Here is an 11,187-nt window from a genome sequence, read left to right as displayed (position 1 = left end):
GCGCAAATATTCCTCTGTCGGTAGGTGGAGCAGATCCTTGATAGTCCTATGTCAGCCCAGAGTGGACTGGGCGGACACGGAAGGAGCAGAAGTTTGTCCGACCGGCTCAGAGCGGATAAGAGAGCGCTTGATTATCTGGCGAGCTGGAGGGAGTGAGGTGAGAGGCTGAGCGGCGACGGGGTCGGTAGGCCAGTCTCCTTGAGATTGAGTCCGGTCGGACGATAGTGCTTCCACAAATGCAGGAGCTGGAGCTGGGGGATCACCCGCTTGTTCGGAAACGTGAATGGAAGAGGTTGTTGAACGGGTGGGGGTGCCCATTCGGCGGCGTTTACGCCCAACCAACGGAACTTCATCATCATCAGAGCCGGCTTCCTCGGGCCGAGTGGCCGGTGGCGCACTCAGTGGAGCGTTCTCCCCAGCCGCATCGATGGTGACCGTCCGCGCGGCCGACGCCTCGCCCCCCGTACATACCTCTTCACTCTCACCCTCGTGAGAGCCGATCGGGGTGAGGCCCAGCTTCTCCGCCTCCTGCGTGACAGCCGCCTCTATCTCGTCGGCCTTATGCTTCAGCAGGCCGAACACCACTGATTTCATCATAGTCTTGGCTGCAAGAAAAAGAAAAGAAATCAGTTAGACGCCAAGAAAAGGAGAGAAGGTTATTCCTTACCCGGGTCGTTCGGAAGCCGCGTTCGGATCGGGCTTAATCCGAATAGGTACATCATCCCTTCGGGCAGCAGCTTGTGTATGTCTAGCTTCAACCCAGCTAGCAAGTTCGCCGCATGCAGAAAAGCGGGTTCAGTCCAGTACCTTTTCAGTTCGGGAGGAGTCGGCAACGAAGTTTGCCATTTCGTCCGGAAGGATGGTGGCTCGGGAAAACGCAGGAAGAAAAAATGCTCTTTCCAATTCTTATTGGAGGTAGACATTTTATCAAAGAAAACTAGACCGATCCGAGCTTGAAACAAGAAGGTGCCCAGCTCGGACTACTTGGGGTAGTAAAAATAATGGAAGATTTGGGGCTTAAGGGGAATATTGTGTACCCGGAAGAGCACAACTACGCCGCACAGCAGCCTAAAGGAATTTGGAACAAACTGGCCAAGCGGAATACGAAAATAGTTGCAAACTTCTAAGATAAATGGGTGGATCAGAAACCTAAGGCCGCCTACGAATTGGTCGCGGAAGAAGGTAACAGTGCCGGTCGGCGGGTCATGGGGCCAGTCGGACGACTCGGCCAGAATCAGTTTATGGTCACCAGGGATTTCATAGGTGTTAAGTAATTTGAAGGCGTCTCCCGAATCAAACCTACTCTCCATGGTTTGATACCAAAGACCGGGAGAAGGGGCATAAGAACTAGCCATTGCCACAAGGATGCAAGATAAAGGGAAAACAAAAGGCAACGGAGGAGATGAACGGAACAGTGCCTACGATGCGCAGACACCACCGGAATACAAAGAAAAAGCGCGAAGAAAACAAAAAGGGAGTAAGCAAAGAGTTCTTACAGAAAAGAGGATGGCTGGAGAAGAGAGCGAAGGGCCGGAATGTCGAGAATGGGCTCGCCGGAGAACGAAGCGGGAACCTTCAAAAGCACGGGCGCGATAGAGCGGAAGCGGAAGAAGAAGAGGAAGTGGCCTTATAAAGGTTGGGCTCGAGCCGCAGGGACCGCCCAATCCAGGGCACGGGAGCCGAGGAATGCATCTGCCCGTTGAATTCAAAGTGCCAGGGGTCACATCGAGTCTGACAGCTCGAGCAGACGATGAGGGCCGCCTGGCCATGTGGCATCACCCCATTGGGTGCATTTAATGACCGCCATTACGCAGGCGAGGGCGTGTGCTTGGCCTTAATAGTGAGGATTTGCACGAGTTCCAAGGAAATTCGGAGGACATCGGCGTTGACCGACGTTGGGTCGGTAAGACATCCACCGGCATGTCGAACTCTTCAAGTGTCAATGGGTTCTAGGCCGAGCGACATTCTCATCAGATACAGAACGACCGTCATGTCGCCAGACCGATAGTCCAGTCAGTCGGACTTAGCATCTCCTTCGACTAGACTTGAGGGGGAGGCATGTGATCCGGTGGTAAGGACGGGGGACCCTCGTTGGCGGGAGGTCAACGACACGTGGAGGTCAATGGTCAAGAGGGTCAACCCCAAGGTCGAGCCGAGCGGACAGAGGGCCGACCGAACATCCGGCTAGGGGTCTCCCAGGCCGAACGAAAGACAGCCCGACCAGGGGTCGGGTTTTCGATGCTCAAGGTAAAAGAGTCTCTGGGCCGAGCGGACAGGCCGCTCGGCAGAGCCACGGGACAATAAGGTGCAATCCCATCCGAGCACATGAGCAAGGCTTCCCCGTCCGGTCCGAGGTATGCGCATTCCCGGAGGCCATGAGCGTCGAGCGGCCAGTCCGCTCGGCCCGAGAACAGACAAGAGGCGCAAAGGGACAAAAGGGACAGCTGGTAACATCATCCTCGAGACACCTGCCGCCGACAAATAGCATGGTCGGCGGCCGGAGCGGACAGAGCATCATACGGTGGAAGTTTCCATCGTCACGTCAGGAATATGCTCGGACGATTGTGGAATGACATCAGACATGCTTTTCTGACACAACCCTACTGAGGTATATTTGGGGAAGCATGCACGCATTGAGAAGCATGCCCACGCCTCCCGGGGGTCCTATATAAGGACCCCCAAACTTCGACGGAGGTATGCGATTCTCATCACTGTAGCCACAGTAGCATTACCTTGCTCCTCTTCTTCTTCACTGCCTGACTTGAGCGTCGAAGGGTCGTCGCCGGGAAACTCCTCCCGGCTCGGCTTCTTTATAGGTTCACCGGAGATCCACATCACCAGTCGAAGACAGCGAAGAGCGCCACGCCCCTAGTGTCCATCGACTCAGCGCTCGGACAGGATCACACAACCAATAACTTATTGGGGAGTCGACAAAAAAAAAACTATCTAGTCTGCTACTGAAGCACCAAGTCAGTTGGATCTAGCTTTATTTGACTGAAGCATGAACAATATTCTTTTGTTTAAATTTTACATTCGATCAATTTGAGAGTTGATTGAATACTTTAGTCAATCGAGACTCGTCTTTAATCAATCAAATTTTAAAGATCTTGACTTCACTTAACTACACCCTTATAAGTTTATGCAAAGCTTAAGATCAAGCCTACAACTAGGAGCTTCAATTTAAAATTATCAAATTAAGCTTAAAAATTCTAAAATTTTCTCTAATATCTTCTTATAAATAACTCAAATTGCACCTCTCATCTAAAGCACTCATGTCCTCTCATTGGTCCCTGGGGCTATGGTGCAGCGACAAGATATTTAAATTGTTATCCAAACACTCATGGTTCGATTCCTAACTATGATGAATTTGTAGAAATTTTTCCTCCAAATAGGGTGTATAATCAAAGGATGCTGGACTTTTTAGCCACCCAACACTTCTTGATTTACCTTAATAATTGGTAAAAAAAATTCATAGAATGATCATCCCAAAACTAATTAATAAAACTAACTAAACTTATCTTCTTTTTTTTTTTTATGATCTCTCATTGTCACTCTCTCAACTCACATTATTTCATCCCTCATTCTCTCAATTTTGCATTTCCTCTTGTATGAATTCGGTATAACGTGTCAAGTATTTGCATAGAAAAAATGTAGTATAAACCAAAAAATAAAAAAAACAAAGCTAACATGTTAGATTTTATAGGGCTCGATGGTCTATTAACTTATTTGTTGAATCACCTCCTCAAGCCTATCAGGAGGAGAGTAATTACCTCTAATCACTTTATTGATGATGATTTATAGTATAAAATTTGAAACAATGTTAACATCCTTGATTTTACTTGGTATCCATCTCCTTAAGGTGACTAATCCAAGGGTCCACTCTTCTTACTCACAATACACTATGAATACCTCCTTCTAGAAGGTGAAGAAGCCTCGTACAAGCAAATACGAGAAATGCAACAAGAAATACAATAAGAACAAGAAAATAAATACAACAATGAATGACCTTTATTCTTGATCTCTTGTTGCTTTGGATTGCCTCTTGATCTCTTGTTGCTTTGGATTACCTCTTGATACTTAGAAAGTGCAACAATACTTGTCTCCAAGAACCTTCAAGAACTAGTGATGAAGGACGGAGAAGAAGTGATAATGATTTGAATCTTCAAACACCTTTATATCCCTCGGATTAAGATCCCAATTAATTAGTCTTACCCTCAATCGATTACCACGTCAGATCCAAGCAAATCCAACCTTCCAAACCTCGCAACGGCTCTTTTCTTCTTATCTCAATCGATTAATCAATTGATTACGAGACTTCTTAATTGATCATTCAATCGATTCAAAAGTCCACTATTCGCTAGCGAACTTCTCTCAATCGATCACCTGATCAATTCAAGTGGCTCAATCGATCACCTGATCGATTCAAAAGCCCACTGTTTGTCGTGAGCTTCTCTTAATGGATTGGGCACTTTTCCAATCGATTTAGCACAGTAAAATACTATGCTTCGCGATAAACCTCACTTCAATTGATTACCTAATTGATTGAAAAGATCTACATTAATTAGTCAATCGACTCAGTGCCTCTCTGTTCTCGCGAGAATGGCCCCAATCTATCACTTGATCGATTGGCTTTGGCCCAATTAATTACCTGATCAATTAGCTTTAGCCCGATCAATTACCTAATCGATTGCCCAATTCTAACTCACTTAACCCGAGTTTAGAGTTCCCTTGCCCAAGATCCGATCAACCATGACCTGTTGAGACTTTTTCACTAATTGTCCAGTCAACCTTTGAGTCACTTGGACTTTCCATCTCGTGCCAACTTTTCGTTGGACTTCCAATCACCAAGTGCGATCTTCCTTAACCCACTTGGATTTTCCTGTTGTCTAACCGCAGTTCAAATTTTTCTCTTGCTAACATGTGGTCCTCCTTAACCTACTTGGACTTCCCTTTTCCAACGTGTGGTCCTCCTTGACTCACTTAGATTAACCCACTTAGATTTTTATTTGCCTAACCGCAGTTAGGACTTACCTTTACCAACGTGTAGTCCTCATTGACCCACTCGGACTTTCCTTTGTTTAACCGTATTTAGAACTTCCCTTTACCAACGTGCGGTCCTCCTTGACCCACTTGGACTTTCTTTTGCCTAACCACAGTTAGGACTTTACCTTGCTAATGTGCGGTCCTCCTTGATCCACTTGGACTTTTCTTGCCTAATCACAGTTAGGACTTTTCTTTGCTAACGTGTGGTCCTCCTTGACCTACTTGGACTTTCCTTTGCCTAACCGTAGTTAAGACATTACCTTACCTAACTTCCAATTAGGACTTTGTCTTATCTAACCTCCAGTTAGGATTTTACTCTTGCCTAACCCTCGAGCTAGGACTTTACCAATCAAGTATCTGATCCACCTTGACCTATATGACCTTTTTCAGATATTTTTCAAACATATTGTCCAAACATCAAAACTTAAGCTCGAATCTACTCGAACTTAGTCAAACTAGTCAACCTTGACCCAGGGGCGATTGCCCCAACAATCTCCCTTTTTTGATATTTGACAATATGTTTAAGTTAGGCTAACCCATATTAGTCCAATTCCCATGCCAAAGGCATGAATGTGGATTTCTAACCTAAACCCCACATTTTCTCCCTCTTTAACACACATCAAAAACTCTTCACCTTAAGAGTCAATTTTGTCAAAGGAACTCAATAAAAGTTACATACCTTTCATTGTATCATATGCTCAACCTTGAGCATAACTCCACAATGAAGATTTCCAATCTTCTATTATTTCCCAATGCTCATCCTTGAGCATTCATAACAATGAAGGTTCCCTGCCTTCCATTGTTTCTTTATCCATAAAAAAAATTATGCTTTTAAGGAAGACCTCTCCCTCAAAACATGCACTAACTTCTATCATGCTTTAACAATGATTTGGAGTTCCTAAACCTTTAGGAAACCTAAAATTAAAGTTTTGAAGTTCAAAATAACTTTGAAACTAAACCTCCTCCTAAACTCTAAGTAGTCTCCTTTAACCATTCTTTTCTTATTTTTATCAAGAAGATTTACCCTTAGATACTTATCAAAGCATTATAGAGGGTTAGGGATGGTTAACTTGACTAAACGTGATTTAATGGACTGAAATCAGACCACTTAAAAAAAAAAAAAATAGCCTATTGATTTCAGCTACTAATTGATTTTGGCATGTCTTAATTGATTGAAGTTAGGTTTCAATCAATTATCATCACTTTAATCGATTAGTTGATCAATCCAGAGGGCTTCTGCTCGTCAAAATCCCATTATCAATCGATCACCTGATCTATTAACATGTCACAGTCTCTCACCTAATCAATTGGAGTTCCTGATTTTCTGAATTCAATTTTAGATTCAATTTTAGAAACTCATAAATAATTCTACGATATTTGAAAAATCACAAAACTTCACATAGACATTATATATGTCATATATTATTAGGGGAAAATAATTTTCTAAGAAAATAACTCTCATTTTCAAAGATTGATACAAAATTACAATCCATTGAAAAACTTCGATATTTCACTTTACTTTGTATCTAACTAATTAATGGTAATTACTATTAAAAGATAGACTTCATCAAGGTTTTTCAAAATAATTTTGAAATATTTTTCAAAATATAATTTCTAACCATATTCTTTGGGCTAAATATACATGACTTATACATATATTTTCCTAACGATTGGACTTCACATAATCTATTATTTTGATGATACTAAAACTCTAAAAAGATGCACTAAATCAATATTTTGAGCTTTATTCATCTTTCTAACATCTCACTTGTATCAATTGTATTCCAAACACACATACAAGTCAAGTCTTATGGTCTTGTGAGATGTAAAATGGGTTTTCCCTAAAAACTAAGAGATCATCAATATCTAACTAGGCATTTAAACTTTGATCATCCAACCTGGGATGTCAATTGATATCATTGTCCTTAATTTTAATAAATTAAAAAATAATGCATGAAAATGATTATGACAAACATCAAATGCATATTTCTAAAAAGAAATTTATCATATCTAAATGATACATGTATGACATTTTTAATAAATATGTGAATGCAAAAATAATGATGTCATGACATATGATAGGGCACTCAATCATGACAATTTCAATATAAAGAAAATACCTAGATTTTCTAAGTATCACTAATTAATTATTAAATTTAAAAATAATCCTAAGTTACCCTTATCCCCTTAAGAAATTGTCAAAATCCAACTTGACATTTCTTTAACTTCTATCTTAATTATGCTAATTAAATTTTGGCACATCTTACTATTCCAAAGAGTAAAACTTAAACCTTCATTTTTAAGTTGTAGCAATACCTTAAAAATACCCCAAAGTGTCAACTTCATCATGGCTGGATTAACTACCCTTCCAATTAGAATTGACACACTCTAAACCCATATAAGGTATAGAGAACATACTCTTAGGAACCCAAAACCTATTAGTAATCCTCGGGTGTTCTAGGTACTCACTAGGGATAACTTTCTTTGATACCTTCTTGATGACCTTCCTAGGCTTCTTAGAAACCTTAGTCACACTAGTCTCTTCTACATCAACTTTAGGGATACCTTCTCTTGTGACTTTCTTAATGACTTTCTTAGGCTTCTTAGAAGCATTAACCATGTTAATCTTCTCAAGGTTAACTCTAGGGATAACTTTCCTTATAACTTTGGCTTGCCTTCTAGACCTAGGGCTAGTTCTATAACTATATGGAACTCTATGATATGAGGGCACATTATTCTTAACTTTTGGTTTGTATCTCAAACCTCTCTTTTCATTTAATGACTCTTATTTTCCTACACTTAAGTTTTTCTTCCTTGACCCTAAGACTTCATTTGTTATTTTCTTAAGGGTCTTCTCAAATTTATCAAGTCTTGACCTCAAAACTTGATTTTCTATCCTTAAATTTGAATTTTTCCTTATCGCCTTGGATACTCTTATTTTTAGGCACAGATCTAATTTCCTTAGATTTCTTGCCTAATCCATTTTCTACCTTCCTATCCTTAGGTATGATAGTTCTAGCATGAAATGATTTATAATTGTCCTTGTAGGTGCAGCGGAGGCCGGCAAGAGGGGGGTGAATTGCCTGCAAATAAAGACTATACCCTCCTCAAACTTTCAACTCAAAAATAGCAACAATAAAATAAAACAATTAAGCAGAAAGAAATAGAGAAGACCCGGAATTAACTTGGTTACAACCAAGACTATTGTTAATCCAAGGCGATGAAAAGCGCAGAAAGAAAAACTCATTCTCTGAAGGCAGAGAAGTCTTTTACACACTTAGAAAGCTCAACAGTCGCTAGGAAATCTAATACTGAGTTGATTGAATATTTCCTAGCTCCAGGGGCCTTTATATAGCTCCTGGAAGTTCTATCCCGAGGGTCCAAGGCGCCTTCAACAAGGTTCAAGGCGCCTCCAGCTCGGTCAGCGGATAAAATTTTATCCTCAGCGCAAACAGTCAAATCTGACCTGTTGAAGGCGCCTTCATCAAGCTTAAAGGCGCCTTCATGTTGAGGGCGCCTTCATGCTTCATGAAGGCGCCTTCAAGCTTCATGAAGGCGCCTTCAAGCTGGTTTTCTAGCTTGTGCTTCTTTTCCAGCTCCATTGCATTGGCTTCCGATGCTCCGATAGTTTGGGTGATTCGGCCAACCGAAATAGGGCTCACCCGAACTCAATTTCCGGCCTTCCTCGAGCAGCCTTCCTCCCCGGCTTAACGTCCCTCGAACGCCGCACACATTCTTCTCGCCCACCGGTGTACTCTTCCGCAGCTCTCTCGTCCTTCGGGCGCACCGAGCCCGTCGGCTCCCTTCTCATGTCGTCCTTCTTGCTAGCTGCGTCTTCTGCTCGACTTCCTGTGCTCCTAAGCTCCTGCACACTTAGACACAGGGATCAAACACAAAGCAGGACCTAACCAACTTAGTTGATCACATCAAAACACCCACGGGGTTCAACATCTCCCCCTTTTTGATGTGCATTAACCCAAGTTCAAGTTAGGGTCTAAAAACAAATAGTAATTTTAAAGAAATTACTAACTAACAGTTTAAGCATAAAAAATTACAATAAAAATTTGCAATACTAAAAGAATTTTGAAATTCTTAAATATTCCTAACTCCCCCTAAACTTGTACCTATTTCTCTCCCCCTTTGATCATAGCAAAAACGGGGTAAAAATAATATTTAGCAAATTCTTAAGTCAGAAAAAAATTTCTGAGTAAAATGAATTTTCCAAAAAAACTAATTTCTAAGTAAACTATAGAATTAAAAAAATTTCTAAGTAGAAATGATTTTTAGAATTTTCCAAACAAAATTTCAAACTAAAATGAATTTCTTGAATTTTCCATAAAAAAAATTCTAAGTTAAATGACTTTTTAGAATTTACCAGAAAAAATTTCTAAGTAAAATAAATTTTTAGAATTTTTTTTTAAAAAAAAAACTTTTAAAGCATTATTTAAGTTTAATGCTTTTTCAGAAAGTTAATTAAACATTTTATTTCAATATTTCAGCTTCCAGGTCGTGGCGAGGCACTAGACCTTCTTGGTTATTGGAGCAACAACCACTTCCTTAGACAAAGCTTCATAAAGAAATTCTTTGTTTAATTTTCTCTCTTAAAAGCCTTAATTAAATAAATTAATTTAGCACTAATTTCGGAACCCAATAGAGGTTCCTTCCTACAGGATTATTCAAAAATTTAGGGGGTACATAGTTCTTGGGCACTCTTCTAAGTTGACTCTGATGGTTTCTAATGTACCAATTCAATTTTTCGTAAATTCTAACTTTTGATTTTGGAAATCTATTTAGGCATGCATCATTATCTTTCAATTTCTCAATTTCAACTTTTAATTTTTCATTTTCTAATTTTAGATTATCATACATTTCTAGTAGGCATGCTTTTGCTAAGTTTAATTTCAATTCAGTATTTTCTTTTTCTAATTTGAATAAATCTTTAGAAAGACGTTTAATAAATTGAAAGGACTGAGTTGGGGTTAGGTTACGTACCTTACTTACCTGACTCGGTGATTCTCCCGCTTCATCGTCGCTTTCTTCTTCTGATGATCCTCCCCCTTTATCTATACTCATCTCTGAACTTGAGTCATCTTCAGGAAGATGGTTGGCTACCAGCGCTAATCCGGAGAAGGCTTCGATGTTTGATTCAGAAGAAGACAAATCTGACCAGGTGGCCTTCAGATTCTTGTGCTTGGAGGATTCTGATCTCTTGTACTTTGTCTTTTCCTTCTCTTTCCCCTTTTTCTTTAAGTTCGGGCAGTCATCTTTGATGTGCCCTTCTTCGTTGCAGTTGTAGCAACGGACCATCCTTTTTCTTTGCTGATGTCTCTTTGTCTGCGATCTAAATTTATTAGATTTAAAAAATTTATTGAAGCGTCTTACCAATAGTGCCACTTCGGATTCATCGACCGAGGCTTCGAAGTCAGAACCGTTTATTCTTGCCTTTAAGGCAATGTTCTGACTAGTCTTTTCTACTCCATTGGGCTCTGCAACTCAAGATTCGTGAAGTTCAAAAGTAGAAAACAAATGTTCTAGAGTACTTACCTCGAAGTCCTTAGAGATATAGTACGCATCTACTAAGGAGGCCCACTCGGGAGTTCTCGGGAAGGTGTTGAGCGTGTTCCGGATCGAGTCCCAGTTCGTACTTCTTCTCCAAGATTGGTTAGTTGCGTGATCAGCTCTTTGATCCTTGCTTAAAGTTGCGCTACCTTCTCGCCTTGGTTCATCCGGAGGTTCATAAGTTGAGTCCGGAGGATGTCGCGCCTTGCTAGCTTAGCTTCCGAGGTACCTTCGTGAAGCTCCAGGAATTTTTCCCAGAGGTCTTTCACGGAGTCGTAGCTTCCAATTCGACTTACCTCTTGTGGTGGCAGCACGCTAAGCAGGTGGAATTCTACCTTTCCGTTGGCGATAAAATCAGCTTGCTCCTTCTTGTTCCACGTGTTTTCTTCTTTATCTTTCAGCGCTGCATATCCATATTTCATTATTAAAAGTATATCAAATTCAGTTTTAAAAAATACCTCCATTTTTCACTTCCATGTAGCGAAATCTCCGTCAAACTTCGGGGGATGAATATTTGCTCCGGCCATCGTCTTTGATCATTGTGCTTCAGTCGGCGGTTAGTCCTTCTGAGGCGGTCTGGCTCTG

The sequence above is a fragment of the Zingiber officinale genome, chromosome 1B (genome assembly GCF_018446385.1).
Source record: "Zingiber officinale cultivar Zhangliang chromosome 1B, Zo_v1.1, whole genome shotgun sequence".
Taxonomy (NCBI): Eukaryota; Viridiplantae; Streptophyta; class Magnoliopsida; order Zingiberales; family Zingiberaceae; genus Zingiber; species Zingiber officinale.
This window is presented reverse-complemented; position numbering follows the sequence as displayed.